The sequence below is a fragment of the Oxyura jamaicensis genome, chromosome 7, assembly GCF_011077185.1.
Source record: "Oxyura jamaicensis isolate SHBP4307 breed ruddy duck chromosome 7, BPBGC_Ojam_1.0, whole genome shotgun sequence".
NCBI classification, from domain to species: Eukaryota; Metazoa; Chordata; class Aves; order Anseriformes; family Anatidae; genus Oxyura; species Oxyura jamaicensis.
Genome location: NC_048899.1, coordinates 10,406,881 through 10,425,629, shown reverse-complemented (window position 1 = coordinate 10,425,629; position 18,749 = coordinate 10,406,881). Strand labels below are relative to the sequence as shown.

The window sequence follows — 18,749 nt, the reverse complement described above, 5'->3', positions numbered from 1 at the left end:
ACTCTAACCACTAAGTCCCTTGTCAGGTTATTTCTATTAGTGATAAGGAGCAATTGGCCTTAAAACATTGAAGCCAGGTAGAGGAGCCTATTCCACAAGGTCTCTTGGCTCCACCCTTGTTAAGTGAAATCTGCTAGGTGTGGATCATTTGACCTTTGCTATATAGGAAGCATGAACAATTGGGGGGAGGGGGTTGGAAATTGCCTTGCCAGGGGAGTTTAAGGCTCAGGTTATTTAGGGTACTTTTCTATCATGGCGATATGGACTCTGTGTTCTCCAGTAGGCTGCTTTTTCTTCATTTTTTTTTTTTCTTCTTCAGATGTTTTCTACCATCTCTGTGAAATAGTTTTAGAGACTCTATGAGCTTGTTACGTTTGTGGTATGTTGGACCTTCTGTCCCAGACTGGTACAAGTAAGGTTCACATCTACATTTATGACAATAGTAATGGATTTCCAGAGTAAAGCTCAGTTTGGTGTTACAATACAAAATGAGTAAGGAAACACGTTTATAATTCCGAGCAAGGGCTGTAAGTTGTCTCCCAGTGTTCATGACGTTTTCCATAGTTTAGAAACACGCTAGTTTTGAAATTCAACACCGAATACTGCAAAAATCATAGATTTCAGACTCAGAGCATGTAAATAAGTGTAAAATATTACAATAAATTTTAAAAATAATAATAAAATTATGTAATTATAAAAAACTCACGCACGTTTGACATTTCAAATGTAAACAGTTTGTAGCTTGAATGCTTAAAGGCTGGTGTGTGCATGCATAATGTGATTTGTTTTTCTAGTGCACTGTTAGGTATGTATTAGTGATCCCTGCAATTTAAAATGACATTTCCTTTTGAGTATATGTTAACCTGCGCTTAATCTAACAAACAGTTGAAGCAGCAAAGACTGGAAAAGACCACAGAGACCAAAAGTTTTTAGTTTTTTGTTGTTGTTTTGTTTCTATGTTTGTCAGCACAGTTTGTGATCTGTCAATTCAGTGTGTGCAGATTGTGTATAGCAGACAAGCAAAATGTGGTCCTGTCAGCCCAAGACTTCAAAAACAGTCTGAGATACAGGTAGAGTATTTGATGCTCATTGAGTAATGTGAGTTTATGAAAGAGATCTTGTATCCTTTGATTTATAGCCTTTGTATATGTAAACGCATGAAGGCAATGAAATATTACTGCTTGTTGTCTTAGCTTCCCACTTCTTGGAACACAAAAAATTTACAGGTTCTTAGGAAGACAAAGATAGCAAAAGGGTCCAAGTCTGGTTATAAGCAAGTGAGTTAGAACATACCCTCTTACTTCTCCTCAGCCAGGTAAGCTTACTTATTTGCCTAAATTAATTGAAGTTGCATTTAACTTCTTACTTCCATGCTTCTCTCCTCTTAATTTTAAGAAAGACTACAGAAAATATTCTAATGGCAGTCTTAAACACCTATCCAGTTTTTTGGTTTTTATCTTAAAGACTGTGATTTTTTTCAAGGGGTTTCATCCTCCTTGATGTTCAATAGATACAGAATTTCATTCAAGGTGTTAATTTGAGACAGCTGCTTTAATAGGAAACATCTGCCACACTTGGGTCAGAAGCAGACTATTTCTGTCATTCATTTTTCTGTCAATTGTAACATTTTATTTATCTATCCCCTCCCTATTATTTATCTTTCTTTTTATCTCTGGAGTCCATTCCTCTGTCTCCTGTCCCTGTTATGGAAAGTACAAAGTATACATTTTTATCTTTTCTGTGCACGTTTTAGTACTCAGACGTTACAAATGTTGTGCAATAATTTGTTGACTTTTGCTACACTCCTCTTGATATAGTTTCTGTTATTATTATCCTGAACTTCACCAGATCCTGTGAGAGGTGTGGTTTCCATTTTTAAAGGCTCTTGAACATCAGAATAATGACCAGACCATGAAAGCCTATTAGAGTAGGTTCAAAGTTTGTAGTTTACACTACTGAAAACCTGAATATCACCTGTGAGAATAGATCAGAATCTATTTCAGACAAAGCTTGGCTCTTGGAGTACTCAGCCATATGAAATAGCCATTGATTTGAATATTTTGATCATCTATGAATAGAGAGATGGCCACAAGCTTTATGGTTGATTTTTTTTTGTTATTAAAAAAAAAAAAAAAAAAGGCTGCATATAGAGGAATAGAAGAGTACTAGCTACAAAGAGCAAGCTGTGAGCTACCAGCTTAGAAATCTGCTAATTACTGTGGCAGAATGGCACTATTTCTGAAACACTGGAAGCACAATTAGAAGTATGGCAGGCAAATAATAGATTTAGTACTGCTCATGGAAATAATATATTGCTGAAGTGGAGGCTTCTGTACCTACACAGAAGAAAATCCTAAAAAATCAGGAAATTGCACAATGATAGCAAGACTCTATTCAGTTTAGAGGAAATCACAGAAGAATCCTAGTCTTCCCTAATAGACAGGAAGAAGGAAAATGCTCTGAAGAAATCCCAAATTCTTATTAAGAAAGAGGGAAAAAAAAAAAAAAAAAAAAAAAAAAGGAAATACGAAATACTTTTCTGAATAATTTTTAGTTCCTTGTTTAAGAGGTTTTGTTTTGTTTTGTTTTTGTTTCTCCACACTGTCTCTATGTCAGATTCAATTACGTTCTGACTAACTTACACTCAGTTTGTCCTTGCTGGAAAGACGTTAAATAGCACGGTCAGCCCACACATCTACTCTGGAGGTTCAGTTAGACTGGAGCGGAGACAAAATCTTTTGACTAAACATTTTTTAGGACATACCAGAACAGACTTGGTGAGAAAAATAGTGGTTCTTCAGAGAACACAGTTGGGGGGATGCTTATAGAATATAATGAGGAGACCACTTTGTCTCTGATGAGAAAATGGGGAAAAGAAGCTGATGGAAACAAATTGTTAGATGAAATAATAATAAAAAAAAAAATATTTGGCAAAGCAGCAGAGGAACAGAGATTCTAAAAGAACCCTCAAGCAGCTTACTATCCTTAGAGGCCAATTAAACCTGAATCAGTCAGGAAAGACAGAAAGAGCCCTCCTCAGGCTTAATGAAAATTTATATCAGGCAAAATAAAACCCTGAGATTATTGGCATATAAGGCGTAGAATGCTAAAAGAAACAAGCTAGCTTAGTTATTAATGATACCAGGGTGGTATTTACATTTTAAACAAAATATATTTGTAAGGTCTTTGAAGGTTTTCTGTGTCCATCTGTATATTAACAAAAAATCAGCTCCAGATGACAAAATAACATATGTAATGAAGCAAATATGCCCCCAGGTTCCAGCTGCCCAAATCACAATCTGAAGCCATCTGAGTAGGAAAAAAAAAAAAAAAAAGAAAAAGAAACTATATTCAGAAAAAAGCCAGTTAACCCAGAGAGGAGGTCTTTTGAGTACTTCTAGATACTTTATGTAGACCTTGTAATAGCAATCACTACATTTTTATGGACGAAACAGATTCTGCTTTTTTTAAAGTTGAAATACTCCTTTTCAGGAACTTGCTGACACATCTCTGTTAAACTTCATTGTTCATAGAATCATAAAATCATGGAATCACTGTGGTTGGAAAAACCTCCAAGATCATCTGATCCAACCATCAATAATATACTGTGCAGTATATTAGAAGGGCATAATCATTCCTATAAGCCAGGCTTATACTAAGGGCACCTGTCGTTCAAAATGATGAAGATAAGACAGATAGTAGACACTATCATGCCTCTTGCCCTGAGTTCCCCATATTTTAGACTTTTTGCAGCCATTTTAAGAATCTGGCAGTTGAAGGCTACTTTACTAGCATACCAAGTTCCATAAGAAGATGAGGTCTGAGTAGGAAATGCATGTTTTCAGTGTTTCTATAGATCTCTATAAAGAGAAGAATGGAAAAATGAAACGGAGATTTGTAACTCATGATTAAAATCAATACTTCTCAAATTTCCATGTAGACAAATATTTTATTTTAATTTATTTTTTCAAATAAAGCATCTACCAAAAACCCATACAACTGCCATCTTAGCTGTCTTGAATGTCAGTTATCGTCTGGGTTGGTAGGCAGTACAAACCTTCCTTTCACAATGTGCTCATATCGTAGGGAAAAGTTGCAAAGGGACTCACAATATAGAAAGCTTAAGAGGCAGGATCTAAATATCCCAAATTACAGAAAGTAAAAGGAACCCAGGATAAATTGATACTTGATCTAAAAATGAATATCCAAATCAGATCCTATATCTCATTGATTAGCTTCATTAGGGGCAGGGAAAAGCCTGTGGATTTGGGCTCTGTGGAGAATATTTCTCATCTGCTAGACTCTTCTGTGGTTGGCATAGGATTCCCCATATTTGTTCATTGCTTCTTTCTAAATTCAATTGCAAAATTTTGAAATATCTTTGAAACTATTCCTGCATTGAGGGCAATCCATCATATGCCTGTTTTTCTCTATCTATCTATCAAAATACGTTCTGTGGATATGCTGTGTTCTAATTACTTTCTATGCTGTCAGCTCCTGATGCCCTTAGAAGTAATAAAACTAAAAAACTATTAGTAAAGATCAAGAATGTAGATATATATCACTTTATACAAGTAACATTGAAAATGTGAATGAATTTCACATCTAGTCCCAGTTGTGCTTTATCTTCCTGTTAGTATGTTTGGTGACTACCAAAACCTTTTTCTTAATAATAACTGAGTCTGTTTCTCAAACTGTCTGAAGTTTTAGAGATTGGTTGCCTCCTTTTAACAGCTGGTTTGCCATACCTAACTACCTCCAGCAAAGTAGATGTTATCATTCACGAGTACCTTACTTTCAGCCCTCAGTATTTGTGTGTAGGAATTTGACGGTCTTGCAATAAGGTGTATCAGCTAATGACTTTGTAATATGAACTGCATGTGTCCTGTCATAAAACAGGCAATATAAATAAACTCATCAAATGTGAACAGTTGCAATGCGAGGCGTGTGTTAAATGTGTGCTATCACGTTGTCTTGGTCTCTGTGCACTCGTTGTAGACCTCTTATTGCTGAGAGATTCCTTTTGGAAGCATATTCTCCCCCTGCCAGCTCCCAGGTTCACATCTGCGAACCTCAGTTATTTCCCTGCATTTGACTTACTGGTAGATGCTACTGATGGTCTTTCCAGCCCAAACAGTTATGATAACTGGCCACAAGCAGTGTCTGAGGACGTAAAAAAAGTATATTGAAAAGCTGCAAAGTAAAGTCAACTTCTCAAAAAGTTCATGGCAGCAAGTACTGATTTACCCTTCCTCTCGTAGGTGGGGACCGTGGATGAAGCTGAAGGATAAGTAGTCACAGAGGTATAGGTAGAGGGTATAAACCAGTGTCTGGGGTCTGAAGCAGTTGACAAGAAGGTGCATATGAAATTCTCGTGATACTTTTTTGTTTGGGTTAGAGAAATCAAAAGATGATTTTTTTTTTCTCTTCATGAAGAAACTGTAGGGTTTTTCCTTGACTTTGTGCTCATGATGCCCAGTAACAAATGGCAACAGTACTAAGGCTGCATCTGCTACAATATCATATTGTAAAGATACCAAGGTGCAATTTTCCTATCAAACAAGGCTAAGGAAACATGTATGTATGTATGTACCTATACAAATAAAACTGGTGTTTTAGGACTTAAGGACTATTTTTGTTCTCTAAGAGATAAATTAGAAAAGACAGTGCTAAAGACGCATTTATTTTTCATGTTAGAATTAGGATTAAAATATGAGATCAATGCAAAATATTCAGGTCCAGAACAGATCATTTGTTTCTTTACAGTCTGTTTGTTTTACTTTGCAATCTAAACAGATCAACTTTCTCTTAGGCCTCCTCACAGAGCTGCTTGACAAACGTGACACGAAGTTGCTTGGGGAAAAGGGAAGGTGCAGAGGAAGACAGTAAGTCCTTTGGCTCTGTAAGGGGAGGCAAGGGTTAAGGCCTGGGACCACAGAACAGCTGGAATATGTTAGGTTTACAGGAAGGCAGCCCTGAGAGGGAGTGTGAACTGCCAGCAGGTGGCTGGGAATGACTGAATAACTCAGTGGTGGGACTGGAAGAGTGCTCTGCCTCTTACTGTGATGACTCAACCAATTTCAGCAAAAGCCTGTTTTTCTTTATAACAGTGGACCTTTGTCAAAGCCCATTAAAGTAAATTTAGCATTTCCTTTAAATATAAAAGGCTCTGGATCTGGCCCATGCTTGTTTTGACACTGTTTTTGTTTGCTGGATCTCTTAAAGGTTTACCTTATTATTTCTTTGATGAGGGAAAAGAGCTGGTTGAGTGTTTGACAGACTACAAAGTGTGAGACAGTGATGTATCCCTTGGAGCGCCTGCCTCCAAGTCAAGCAGACAGTATTTTGTTAAGAGAAGCTGCAAGCAGACACGTGTGGGAAGACAGGTCTGATGGGGTTTTTCTCCCTGATGCAGTAAGGATAGCTGCACTGAGAGAGGCAGCTGCTCTTACCACAGTGATGCTTTGCCGTGGTCTGCTGTGCTGTTCTCTGCTCTGCAGAAATCCTAGTGGTGCAGAGGGCTTTGCTCTGGTTGGTGCTGTACAAACACAAGAGGCCATCCCTGGTCCTGAGATCCGGCAGCGTAGTTGTGAGATGAGAGGTGACAGATGGACATGGAGATAGGGAAACAGAAGGACCCAATGAAAGTGTGGGTCAGGTACCACAGCAGTTTTCTCTGCATTTAATTGGCACACTGGTAAAAGAGTTTGAAGGAAGAATTTGAAGATAATAGGGCCCTGAACAGAGGGTGGGTGAGGGTAAATGTACAGAAAGAATCACGTATTGGGAAACTGAAGAAGTTCTTGGGTTTGCTTCTGTGCACTAGAAGAATTTGTGTTTGAAGGTAAGAGAGGTACTGCTTAGAACAGGGAGAGGCTAACCAAGGACAAAGGCTCAAGACCAAAGACCAAAGAAGGTCTTTGCTGATTGTTGAGGCAGACTGAGCAACTCGGCGGCTGATGTGCCTCAGAAAGGTTTTGGGCAGAAAAGATGAAAACAACTTTAGAAAGCATCTATCAGCATTATATGAAGGTGGATATGTTAAGAGTTAGGTGGTAGGAAAACAACAGAGATTGAGAGGTTTTTTTTCAAGACAAATCCTTTAATTTGAAGGAATGCACTGCAGCTGGAAATCAAATTCCCTCATAACTGAAGATCAGGGCCCTAATGTAGTCTTCTGTATTTCTTTACATGGCTGTATTCCTATTGTTATATTTTGTTCTGTCTTTGTTACTTACCCACAATAGTGTGTAAAATGTTCAGATTTGTACTGAGACTCAGCATTTATGAGCCTCCTTATTTTGTTGATAATAAAACCACATTTAATCAGCTTTCTGTTCTTGTAAGTGAACAAAAGAGCCACCACCTGAGAATTTATAAAACAAATTAATAGAAAATACAGTTAAGAATTGATACTTGTCTTCATTATAACTAGCCAAATTTTTTTCTTCCAGGACACAGTGCCATTGTTTCAGTGAAATGTACTCTAATGAAACCATGTTAATCCACTAAATGCACTAGATATCTAATATTTTAGGAAAAGATTCAGCACAGATTGCTTTCTTTAAAAAAAAAGAAAAAAGAAAAAAAAAAAGAAAAAAAAAAGAAACAAAACAACAACAACAAAAACCACCACAACAGTGACCTATTGCAAAATAATTTTGGAAAATACAAAATGATAAGTTTCTTGGCATTTTTGATAAAGCAAAACACTGCTTTAAACTTGTGTATAGATAATGAACTGGCAGCCTGCATGGGAGCTTTCATGACAGTAAGATAATAAACACCAACATGGATAAATTGTCATGAATTGAACAAAAAAACCCTGTCAAATTATCATCTTGATGAGTATGGTGCATTTGGTTATAATGAAAACAAATGTTCTGGTGGCTCCTTCCAACAGTAATTTTGCTGTCCAAGATGACAGAGTTAGTTCTGAGAAACTTTTTAATTGTTTTATCCACATAATGGCATACAGATCACTTTTATGTCACTGGACAAGGAAATAATCTTAACAAAAAAAGCTAGATTTCATACCAGAAGTACCACTTTTATCTACAAGTCTTTATCTGTGGCAGCACAAATGAAAATAATTGTGTAGCATGATGATTGGCACAGTGGGATCCATATTACCCATGTGTTTGGGCTGGATGGGATCCAGTACAAAGATTATGTATATATACATGACTTAGGTTTAATACAAAAATGTTTCCAGGAGTCCCGATAGCAAGGATCTCTCGAATATTTCCCTCCAAACAGTTCTGAGGGTCTGCAAATGATAATTGCTTTTACTGTAGTTCAGCTGGATTCCCCCCAGTGTCTCAACAGACGCTTGTTGCATTATTAACTGCCACCAACACTATGGATGCAGTTGTATGAGTCAAGGAGCTTCGTTCTCAAATTCATCAATCTCCTTGAGTCACACAGATGGGGAGTCAAAGTGGCTGGATGATAGAGTCACATCAACGTTCTGTGTTATGTTGGCAAGAAAAGCAGATCTGCTTGAATTACGTTTTGATAGCTTGATTAAATCTGGTTAAATCTTTACTTTAGGGTTTCACTGTACATCCCTAAACTCAGTGCATGAAAAAAATAAATAGTGTCTGCTTATCTCAGGTTTTTGTGAGCAGCATTACATGAAATAAAGAGCAGGGACTTGAAGTGCGTAGCCTGTTGATCATACACCTGAACTGAATCTATCATTCATGTTTTTATCATAGCTAAAAAGTTGAAAGCTGTGGAAGGACATACAGATCATAAAAATAATAAGAATCGCATTACCCCAATTTCAAAAACTTATATTAAAAATTAAGGAAGGTAGGAATGATTTTTTTATGCACAGTATACTCATTTGGAAAACACAGTAAATTATTTTTCATTATATATGAAGAAAATTTTTCCATTTTGATACTTCCAGTAAATATTTCAGATCTTTTTCTCAGAAACGTGGGTGATTATATTTATTGGCTTTAATTTAGAAAAAAATGTGTTTTTGTTTTTTTGTTTTTTTACGCCATACTTTTCTTTGTCTTTAGCAATATCATAAGCTCAAGATATTGACCAATTTCTTTGTCCTTTAAATGTTACATTGCTACTGAAACTTTCCAACGCTGAATATTTCACTGATCCCTTTTTCTCTGCCATCTGTCTGATCTGGCCTCTTTCCAAATAATACTGCTTTCCTGATAGATATGGTTGTCCTGGTACAAGAGTTTTCAGTCAGGGTAAAGACAATCCACATTATGTTCAGTTGTTTCTTTGATAATGGATATAAGCACTGAATAGCCATGTGCACTTAGAGTTTGTAGATTTTAAGATGCAAACCAAAAAACGCCGTTTGTCAGAAACTCTGGCTTGTGCTCTGCTTTGCTGAAAAACTGACACTTAAAATTATTTATTTTCTGTCATTGTGTTCTGTGTTAGCTTGTTTATTTTGACAATTAATTTACAGTACCTGTGTACTGTTGCAGAATGGGTGTTTTGAAATTTGGTTGGCTGGTTAAAAAATGTCAAGTTCCAGATTATACACAGTATTGCAGAAGTGTTAATTCATCATTTAGGAAATAGAGGTCTTGTCTTAGGAGTTCAACTTGAAACGTCTTAGGAAAGATAATGTATTTTAGAAGCTGAGCACTTAGCTGTGTCATTTAATGGACTGTTAAGTTGCACACAAAATCACTAATCTTTTCTTGACCAGTATCTTAACAATTTTAGATTTATTTAAATTATATATTGTCATTGTATATTGCTTTAGATATGGCATCATATCTAAGGAGATCAACATAGAAAATATATCCCATAGATCTAAGAAAATGCAATGCATCATTAAAAATACACATGAAAAAGCATTGTATTTTTACGTGCACAAGTGCATTAACTGTTAAAAAGGTGGAGAGGTCTCATTTCCCCTTCTTCCTTTATGCTAGAATCACTTTCATGCTAGTAATTAAATAGTGCGTTTTATAGTGAGCAATTGTAATAAAAACCCATCAGACACTGACAACTTCCTTTAAAAGCAGCATATTACATTATAGCCTCAACTACGTAGATCATCTCTGAACAGTGATAGAATTTCTTGTTGAACAATTAACTCTCTGCATCCCAGAATATCCCCCACAGAATATTTTGCTTTTTGATTGCTGTTTTACTCACTCCTATGCTTAAGGGAGAATGCTGCTCTTTCTTTCTTTCTTTGGGCAATTAATGTTTTATGTTACCCGTGGTCCTAGTTTCAAGAAGCGATTTTCATCTATTCAGCTGAAAGAGTGAACCTTTTTTTCTTGGGATCTGTTTCTATGGCATAGTCACTTCCAAATTCTTGCCTAGGAGTTTGGAACAACTGTCCTCTCGGGCAGCCAGCTGCAGACATAACTCTGAATCCTGTGCGTGGTGGGACAAGATGTTGGGAGTTTGGTCAGTAGCTTGACAATACACAAGGAGGGTAACTCAAAGGCATTTGCACTGTTTAAGTCTTCCTTAGGCCGTAACTTCAAGACCTGTGTTTCATTTACACAAAGGCCCTGGTCCAGTGTCCTGGCAGTATAAATATGTTGCGTTTGCTTAGCCTGTTCTCAATTGCAGGAGTCACACATGCAGCCTGTGTTCATCTTTTGAACCGTGCTGATAATCTGAAAGAATGGTTGGGAAGTGGTAAAAGGAGAGCCATGAGTGGCTGAAATCAAGGCAGTTGAGGACAATTTCACTCCAAAAGCAGGTATGATTGATACAGCTTGTATGTTAAATGGCATCCTATGGTGTTCGTACCTTGGTAATTTAAAGAGCTCTCCCAGGAAAAAGAGAAAACACCATTTGTTTTCTGTCTTCTAGCTGGAATTCCAGAAGGTGTATTTCCTGCACCAGAGTAAAATTCTATAACAGGAAAGTTATTCCTCTTCTTTTAGGCATCGATGTGTTCAGTACGAAAAGCAATTTACAGTTTATTAATTTTTCCAGCATTCCAATTAGTGGGTTACTAATACACCATCTGAGAGACTTTATTTTTCCCAGTGATCAGCATTCTGTGTAACCTGCTGGAATTGTGTCCAAGTTCCATTTTGTGCTATTATAACATTTGGTTACTGTACTTTTGCTAAACAGACACTCAAAACCTAACTTATAGTGCAGGGTATAGCTTTACAATCAGATGATATTTATTACTCTGAAAAGCTGTTTGGAAAACACCTCACAACCTAAATTACATGGAAATGAACATATTCTCATGTAAATTGCGTCAGAGGAAGCTGGCAGAATTAGCAAGTACAAACCAGAGAGTTTGTGTACTTCACCAAAGTTTGCCCAAAGGCTGGGAAGCTGCTCAAATACTGGGTAGTATTAATATCTTATTTTTACTGTGAAACAGATGTACTTTGCCAGATCTTTTTCTATGGGGATGGGGGATGGCAGGGGAGGGGGGAAGAAGCCTTAACACGTTGTGTATGTTAGATATAAATAGAAGTGTGATAAATTCCAAACTTCAGCTAGCAATTTTGCTGTCAATTCCTGTGAGATGAGAATTAGGTCTTGTATTTATGAGATTCAGTATTATTTAATTGCATAAATGTGGTCAGAAAAGTGGCTTACTGACCAAATGTGGAAATGAAATAGACCTGGATTATGACATTAGGTTTTGTGGTTTTTTTTTGAGAAGCAGTATTTTTTGGATTAGCACTGTTGACCCTGATTTGTGTTTTTGTAGAGGCATAACTTGATTCCTAAAAGCAGGTTTATGCATGGAATTTAGTTTTTTTGTTGTTGTTGTTTGTTTGTTTGTTTGTTTTAGTAAAGCTCAGACCATCATCATGCCGAATCCCAAGAGGAAATCATGATTGGAATACAATTACTGCCAGTGATCCACGCCTTTGCCTCTGCAGACCTGGGTAAGTAATGCTTGATCCATGATGAGTCTGACTACTTTTTGAGAAACTGCCCTTTGCATGTAGGGTGTTCTTGTACTGGAAGATATACTACATGGTAGCTACAATAATAGTTGTTGTTCAAGAGTGAATCCCCAATGGAAATTTAGGCTGGTCTTGTTTCCCTGTTCTTTTCCTTCCCCTGAAAGCATTGCTGGTGTTGAAGCTCTGTAGAGCATGGCTGCTGTATGACCCCTCAGCACCTCTGCTTCCTGTGTTCATTGTCGCTCCTTCATAGCTGAGCTCAGTACAGGTTCATCAGCCTGAGTTGCCTCAGAAAAGCTCAGCTGTACCTCCTAAAATCAAGCCATAAAATTGAGCCCATACCAAATGCTGTGCCTTTCACATCTGAATGAAGAAGGGACTTCAAAGTCAGTGGGACCACTCAGAAATGCTAAAGCTCAGCATATGGGGTCAGCATTTTTAGTATTTCCCCCCTTTGAAAATGTCTCTGCTGATTTATGTTTTGAAACACTGTGAAAAAGAAGCTCCCCCCACACCCAGAGCCATACACCAAAATATTTTGAATAGCAAGGGCAGCAGAACAAGTCAGTCATGCTACTCTTGCACTACACAGACATCTGTGAAAATTTCACGCTTCCATGAGCAGATTCTCCAAAGGGCTGAATTTGGCTGTAAGTCTCTCAGAGAATGATTCCATTCCTCCTGTGCTTTTTTGGAGGTATGTTTTTAATTGTCCTTGGCATAAAAATATTGAAAGACACAAATTAAATAAAATGTCTAAACAACAGGAGGGGGCAGGCTTAAACTGACAAAAAGCAAGAAAATCAGACTAGCTGCAAACCTGGAAATGCTGTTCTCAATTCCTAGCATGTGCAGGAAATGCAGCGCATATGGCAAATGGAATCACCTGGAGCTAGGCCTCTTTGTTACACCTTGGCACAGGAGAGCAGGAACAAAGAAGAGATGCAGATTTTAACCCTCAGTTTTCTGTTGTCTGGTAAGGATCAGTTTAATCCTATCCTTATACATGGTTTCCAGATCACGAATACCAGATGTTAAAAATAGGCTCGTTGCTAAATATCCCTGCTGTACTTAAATGTGGATAACAGTGCCTTTTTGCTGATTAAAAACTTTCAGCATCATTCTTTCTAATGTTTAAGAAGAAATACATATGAATGTAATTGTACCTTCTGGAAAAGTTGAATTTGGTTATAACAACACTTTATTTATGATGCTCTTTGCAAAAGCTGTTTTTGGTATTCTGCTAAGTAAGCCTCTTGGTGTGTCTTAAAATCGCTAATGAATCAGACTTTAGATGAAGACGGTGCAGGTGTGGCAGCATATCATTATACAGGGGAGGAGAGTGAAGTGTGAGGATGTAAATATTTACTACATCTTACATGATGTTGAGGAAAAGAAAGTTCTAAGGACAGAGCATTGAACTGGATAATGTTTTTTACTGTTCATAGTGTACTCATCATGAAAAGGATCTTTGAAAATTTGAAAACATTCCTAACTTTCTCTCAAAGTTGGAAAGCAATTTGCTCAGGAAAAATTAAACAAATTTAAAAAGTCAGAACATCTGATACTGAGTATTTGGCAACAATTATTTTTTGGAAAAGCTGAATTGATCTGGTTTGAGAATTTAAAAACAAAGGGCTTTCTGAGGTTGTCAATTTTTTTGGCATGGCATTTTTAATTTATTTGGAAAAAGAAGGATAAAAATCTTCAGAATGAAACAAAATACTTTCAGGTTGATGCAAATCCACATATATATATATATGTAAGTATGTATGTATTTAATACAAGACACCCTCCACAGAGCCCCAAATGCTGCTGCTTCTGCTTTCTTTCCATTTTTTTTGGTTGCAGCCTGGTCTACCACAGATTCCTTGACACAACTAAGTATGCGCCCTGACTGTCATAGAAATTTAAATACGTATCTGGTCAATTTTCCTGCACAATTATATATGTTTCTCTGCATTTCATGCATTTCTGGGACAAAGTGGGTATTAATTATTGTACATCAGGCTCTGAAGCACAAAACAAATTTTACATGTTTATTTTACAGGGATATCATCTCTATGACAGGCTGGTTTGCACACCTAAATGATTAACTGGTATCTTATATTTTGAAATATTTAAGCATAATATAAACTCATGGGCATCCCTCTCTCTATATTCAAATTGAAATAGGCTTATGTGGAGATTTTCAAAATAGACCTAGAAGAAGAAATGGAAAAAATTCAACAAAGTGCTTGTATTCACAAGCTTGGAGGAAGTTTTTTGTACTTAAGACAATTTGTTAGAGCCATAGAAAATGGGGAAGCTGTAAACAGTAGGCTTTCCCTCTGCACTGGCATTTTCTCTGTTAAATGAAATGTTTTAAATATTGCTGTATATTGAGATAGTGTAATTATTCTGATATTTAAACTGTATACAAAGCTAAATAAAATTTTTACATCTTACGTTTAAAAAGAAAGTACAGTGTTAGGAACGTAGTGCAGACTATGACGTCTGAATTGTCAGAAAACCAGTGTGTGTGCTCCGCTGAGACAAGGAAAGCAAGGGCATTTTGTAGTGTAATTAGAAGCAGTTGGAAAGTCGGACTCTACTTTTGAAAAAAGTTTCCACAGTTGGAATTTGATTAATCAAAATTAGCCATAATCATATTGTTACTACAATCTGTTTTCAAAAATAGCTTTAGTGCACTGAAATTGATTTCAGAATTATCAGGAGAGATGAACATTTAAATATATGCAAGTGTGTGAAGCTGTCTCTGCCTGTGTAGGCTGATTTTAATAGACACAACTTCTGTGTTCTGCTCTGAGCGCTGGATAGAAGGCTGTTTATTATGTGGGCACTTATTTTTGGGTTGTCTCAATATGCATTTTTCAGCAGATATACCTATTTCTTGAAGAAAAAAAGAGAAGGTGTTCAGTGCAGAAGATCAGTGCATGAATGAAGAGTTTCATAGGAGCTGGAAGGCAAACACAGGCAAGTAAATCCAGCCTACTGGATTACAACAGGTTGGTAAATACAAATGTTATGACATCCATAGAGCTCTTTCTGTAGAGGCAGCTCTTTCTTGCAACGTATCATGTTTTATCATCATCATATTTTACAAAGGCATATTTTCAGTTTGCTTTATTTAGGAAAGTTGTTTGATGTTAGTGACTAATAGCACCAAGGAAGATCAAAGTTTAAAAACAAATGTGGAAAAAAGGTGTTACAGTTCATTTAAATCAATCACTATCAAGGTGCTTCAGGATCTGGTGTTTTTGGTTTCCAGTGTACATTCAGAACACCTTCTTGTGGCCTAGGTAATATTGAATCATAGAATCATCAATATGTTGAAGTTGTAAACCATACTTGTACTTTGCAACAGTGCTGGGAATTGAGATGCTTCTAACCAGTGAACTTTATGGCAAAGCTGCAGTTGAACTTGTTAGGAGTGAGAAAAAGTGTCATTTACTGGCTTTTGTCAGGCATGATGAGGTTCTGATGAAATGGACTGTGTCAGTCTGAATTGCTTTTGTTCACATGGAGTGATCCCTGAGCAGAGGAGAGGAAACATAAATGAAATATTTATTCAATATCAAGATGCCAAAATTTAGACAGCATGTTGCAAGTACAAAACTGGCCTTTTGCTAAGGCATTGACATACAAACTGTTCTTTTGTTCAACTCTTCCTTTTTAACTTTCTGCTTATTTTTTTTACCCGTGCAAAATTGTAAATATGTAAACAGCTTTCTGTTTATAGCATGCACTAATGTCAGTAGTAAAGGAAATACTGACATGAAAGGTTAAAATACTGTGGACAAAAACTTCTGAACTATTCTAATTTATTTCTAATTTGTTTCATCTCTGACTATTCACAAGTAGGGGCTGGCAGATAAATTCTACTAATTCACTTTCACAGACAGCAACTTTTTAGTTCTTTTGCAGAGAAGTTAAAGGGAGAAGGCCGTATTTTACTGTCTGCTCTTAACAATCTTTGAAGTATTTCATTGTAATTGTCCTGTTTGAGAGTTTTGTAAAATGGAGAAATATTTTCTAAAATCTAGAATTGTTCCGCAAGAAGAAGGCTGGTGCAGTTTTCTACTATTGTCCTGCTTGGCAAATTTCTTCTGACTGTCTCAGTGTAAGGTGATATACAAGGACAAATGACAGAGGTGATGGGTAAAAGATCCAGACTTTTCTGTTCTTACACAGTGTGGCTGACTGGAGTCATTCAAGCTTATATATGCATGTGCATACTGTTTTTAATAGTAGTTATATGATTAGGTTTACAGTGCTTAGCCTAGCTTCTTCTGAAAGATTAAAAGAAATACTTTGTTTTTATTTTATGTAACAACAAGACTGGTTTTCTCAATATGGTTAATTTACATGTGACACCTCAGTCATCCCTGTAACATCACCTTATCTTTTTGTTCCAATGAATCCTTCCGATAATTTTTAGCAAGGCTAGTTTCAGTGCTTGATCATATGTGAACTGACACAACAGCCTGCAGCCCATTTTGATTTCTGTAGATTTTTGCCTATGCAAATGGTAATAATTCCTATGAAGCTGTCACAGTCTGTTCTATCAAAATTACTTACAGATCCTGTTGTTCAGGAATCATTGAAATGATAGATGGCTACAGTCTCTCTTACTAATGTGTGCTTAGGGAGTCCTTCATTTACACGATAGACTTATTCAATTTTTGGTGAAATGTGGTTATTACTCTTGTACAGAAGACACATGCTCAATCTAGATATGGCTTGCTTATTTTTTAAACAAACTGTATAAAAATACTTACCCTTTTGAGAGTGATGACATGGACTACAAAGTCTATTCACAAAACTTTTCAATTAACCTTACAAATTGCCTTTACCTTGCCATCTGAAGGACTGAATGTACTTCAAAGAACCGGGCTGTAAGGAGGGCTGGCAAAGAGTCCAGCTGCCACAGAGGCAGATGAAGGCATGACTTCATCATGGCTCAGGGTGACTAGAACTCATGGGAAGCTCACTGGGAAGTAAACTCTGGGTCTGCACAAGTGAATGAGCTCTTCACCAGCTCAGCCATGCTAGTTCCATTCCTGGCTGTATGTCGGAAGGAGCGTAGATAGAATGGACCAGTACCAGTTGTGGAATTGCGTGTGACAAGATTTTAAGCATGTAAATGTTTGAAGGTACCGGACATGTTGGAAAAATGCAGTCAGAGTCTAGTTTATATTCATACCATATTTATTCAGCCTTTTGTAAGAAGGTGATATGCTAGTCTCTTGGTTATAATGCCGTTTCTTGTTAAGTCATCTGGGCTGTGACTGAATAGTGGTGCAGTAAAGATGTAAAACTGAGGCAGAAAAATAGAGAATTCCATGTGTGATCCTGCAAATATTTATTTCTGTCTCACTCTCTCTAAAGGAACTGCTCATGGTAGTAGGGTCTATCTGCTTAAGTAATATTTAAGAAGGTCGAGCCCTATGCTTCAGTCAGGAGCCTCTTAAACACTATAAGCATGTGGAAAAACATGAACTGTGAGGGATGCAGAGAGCTCTCGGCATCTGCTTTTTTCATAAACTCAACAACTGGTATCAGGGCTGCTGACTGCACCTTATGCAGTATCTGTTATTTAGGGTCTTACATTCTCTGTTGTACTTTTAGTTTCAGCCAGGCATGTGTAACCACATACCTAAGAGAAAAAAACTAATTGGATTGTATCATTCAGTTTCAGGAGATTTATCCACCCTATCTTGTAATTTTTACTTACATGAGTAATCTTTATTTACACATCCTTAATTTGAATGGGATTACTTGCATTAGTGTTAATGTGAGCAACAGGTACAGGATTAGTTCCCATATGTGTCAGCGGTGCCAAAAGTGACAGAGTATGCAATAATTTGGTTACGCTTTCAATTATAATCTGAAATTAAAGAGCTTTAATTTGGAGCTGTTGCTCTGAATAACAAGTATTGATATTTGTAATTGAATTCTGAGGTAGAACTTTCCATACATTTGTAATGTGGGAATCTCTCTCTCTGTGTGCGATTCACTTGGCAGGTGAATGATCACCACTTAGGAACAATATTAAATCCTGCATTTCTAGAGTTGGAAGGATTGGAATCCGATTTTAAGGTAAAACATTTAATCTATTTCGTATCTTAAAATTCGATAGTCTGAGAATTGCTAACCTAATTACTAGGTTAAGAAACATTTGATAAATATTTTAGTACATGCTGTGATTAATTTGTATTAGAATTGTGCTTTGAATGAATGTAATTCATATTGGTAGGACCACCTGATGAGTCAGGCCTTATCCTGAAAACTGCTCCAGGCAAACCTCCAATAAAAACTCAGCTGCCTGGAGCAATTTTCAGGATTGGATGCTAGCATTCAACATAGCATGAATAAGGGTTGCAGAATGAAAATAAATCATGCTGCAGCCAACCTGTTTCCACACCTACAGTCTTTTTGTTTGTTTGTTTTTGTTTTTGTTTTGTTTTGTTTTGTTTTTCCTTTTTTCTTTTTTCTTTTTTCTTTTTTTTTTCTTTCCCTTATTTCTACCTGTATAGCTTTTTTGTTGTTGTTGTTGTTGTTATATTTGGTGTATATGCAACTTTTAGTCTTCATGGAATTGAACAGAAAATGTTGGGAAATGCATAATTTTGGCAAATATTCCTTCTTCAGTGCCCAAGTCTTTTGCTGCTGCATAATGTTCTCAACTTTTACAGTAAAGCTTTCTTTCACATGGAGTAAATTTCTTGGAGTGAAGGAAAATAATGAAGTGGTGAAATAAAATCTGCAAAATATGGACTAAATGAGATATATCCCCTCACTCCCAACAAAAATCAATGTGAATAGCTGAAAATCTGTTTATACAACAAT

General features: G+C 36.7%; 2 long non-coding RNA genes across 2 annotated transcripts; both read left to right on the top strand.

Moving 5' to 3' along the window:
- Window positions 1–195: 195 nt before the first annotated feature.
- Window positions 196–1,317, top strand: LOC118169619. The gene is made up of 4 exons (XR_004752198.1): window positions 196–229; window positions 320–412; window positions 973–1,070; window positions 1,227–1,317. It is a non-coding gene; the product is annotated as an uncharacterized LOC118169619 (long non-coding RNA).
- Window positions 1,318–5,809: 4,492 nt separating this feature from the next.
- LOC118169620 lies at window positions 5,810–13,309 on the top strand. Its single transcript, XR_004752199.1, has 3 exons — window positions 5,810–5,885; window positions 10,582–10,714; window positions 11,790–13,309. It is a non-coding gene; the product is annotated as an uncharacterized LOC118169620 (long non-coding RNA).
- The last annotated feature ends 5,440 nt before the right edge of the window (window positions 13,310–18,749 follow it).